Genomic DNA, 2,320 nt, shown 5'->3' on the forward strand with positions numbered 1-2,320 from the left:
TGAAGCCCCCTCACCCCTCCCAGCTCCTCCGGAACCCAAACCACCCACCTCCGGGAAGCCCACCTGACCCTGCCACCCAGCCCTCCCCTGAGGGAGGAATCTTCAGGGTGGGTGGCTTGGGGAGGGGACTTCTAGGGAGCACTGGAGGAGGAGGAGGAGGGGGCTTTGCGGGGGTGTGCATGTGCGTGTCCCGGTGCGGGGCCTGGGGGGTGTGGGGCTGGGGGGTGTTTTGCGCGTGTGTTGCAGGAGCGTCGTGGGTGTGTTTCTGCGAGTGTGTGTGAGTGTGTACACGTGTGTACCCCGCATCCCTGTGAGGGGGAGCCAGGATTCCCCTCTTCCTCGCTCCTTCTTTTCCCAACTCCTGGATCCCAGCTGGGGCTGGACAGGGAGGGCTGAGTAGGGCAGGGCAAGAGCAGCACCAGTACTCCAGACACACTCGTGCGCGCACACTCACACTCACGTGTGCACTCACACACGCCGCCGCGCACATGCCTGCCCAGCTGCACTCTCCTTCTTGGGACCCCAGCAGAGATCCCTCTGGAAGTTCCAGGCTGAGCTGGCAGACCCAGGCCGCCCTGCAGGGAAGCTGCCCAGACCCCTCCTGCCTCCTCCCCTCTGGCAGCGATGGAGGTGGGCTCTGCCGTCCTCCTCCTCGTGCTGGCCGTGTGGGCTCCGAGCCTCATCTCCTCATTGCGAAGTTGGGGTGGTGAGCCGGGGTGGGGTGCTCTGCAGACTCCTGGAGCTGACATCACCAGGTGTCAGCTGTGCCGTGTCATTCATTTGCTTCACATTCACGCCCAGAGCAGGCACCTGCCCGTGCCAGGCCTCAGGGAGCACCTGGGGATCCCCAGCCTCGAGGGGCCTCGCCCAGTCAGGAGCAGGGCGTGGGGGTCTTGCAGCAGGGCCTAGGGTCTGATGACTGCCGCCCCTGCTGGTGCAGCCAAGAGGGGTGATGTTTGGGAGGCCCTCCCCGAGCTGCTGCTTCGGTCCGACACAGCCCGGTGCCTGACGATGGGTGGCCCAGGAAGCCCTGGCTCAGCTTGGGGGATGGAGGTGGAGACAGGCATTGGCCCTTTGCCCCAGGGCGAGGAGCAGGGTGGGCTGGTCAGAGGGACTGGTACCTCGTACATGGCTTACCTGGTCCCAGTGCGACCTCCCTGGTGTCTGGGAAAACACTGGGGGGAGCTGAGCTTGTTGCTGCCCCTTCCTAGGTCTCTGTGTCCTCCCTGCTAAGATTAGCCAGTTAGACGGTGAGAGCCACCCCATAGCCTGGGAACATTCTCAGACATTAGTTAATATACTGGTGCGTGAATCCCCCCAGGATCTGGCTGCACGCCAGGGTGTGACTCAGTGGGCCCGGGCAGGTCGGACATTGTGCATTTGAAACAAGCTCCTTCAGGACCCTGAACCTCACTTCCGTGAGGAGCAGGTTCTCAGCGCACAGGTGTCGACCCTGAGTGTGCCCGGGACGCTTTAAGAACGCTGACACCTGGGTCTGCCCCAGAAGCCTAGTTGCTCTGCGGTGTGGCCTGGGCTGAGGGGCTCTCAAAGCTCCCCAGACAGTGACAGTCACAGGCTGGGAAGGGAGGAACTGCCACGCTACCACTGCAGCCTGACATGGAGGGATGTGGAGCTGCTCTGTCCCAGGTATTCGGAGGCCACTAGAAAGGCCAGAGGAGGAGGCTGCTGGTCTCGCAGTTGAGGCTGGCGTGCATCGAGCCGCCCCGCCATGCCGGCCGGACGCAGTCCCAACCTCGTCTGCAGCTCGTCTTCTGCGCTCTCGGTGGCCCGCTTCTCCCCCACCCCAAAAATAATGTGGTCCCACCGTGGCTGGCCCTGTCCCCAAGCCTGGCAGGCACCTCCGTTCAGACGTAACCCAGCCTCCCTGGGCAGAGCCGAGGTTCCGGGAGGAGTGCGGTGGTGGAGGCTCTGGCCGTCCCGGGACGGCGGTTCTGAGCGCGATTGTGTGCGACTGAGCGTTCGGCCGTGGCCGTGCGCCTGCAGGTGTGTGTGTGGCCGCGAGCGTGCGTGTCTGCCGGCGTGGCCATCGCAGGCTGGTGGCACACACAGGAGCGAGAGGGGGCGGCTGCTTCTGCGGAGGACAGCAGAGAGGGTCTCTGCCTGAAGCCTCCCTCCCGCCCCTGGGTCCCAGCCCCGGGGCTCCTCGTGGAGAGAGAGAAGCTGGGGGCTCAGCTTTCCCCCCTGCTGAGCTGCTCGGCGGGGGGAGGAGAGGGACCTCACTTCCCGTCAGAAGCCGCTGGAAGGTGCCTGCCCCTCCCTGGCCCAGGGCTGACTCGATCTCTCTTTTCCGCAGATTTTC

The sequence above is a fragment of the Propithecus coquereli genome, unplaced genomic scaffold, assembly GCF_000956105.1.
Source record: "Propithecus coquereli isolate 6110/MARCELLA unplaced genomic scaffold, Pcoq_1.0 Scaffold280, whole genome shotgun sequence".
NCBI lineage: Eukaryota > Metazoa > Chordata > Mammalia > Primates > Indriidae > Propithecus > Propithecus coquereli.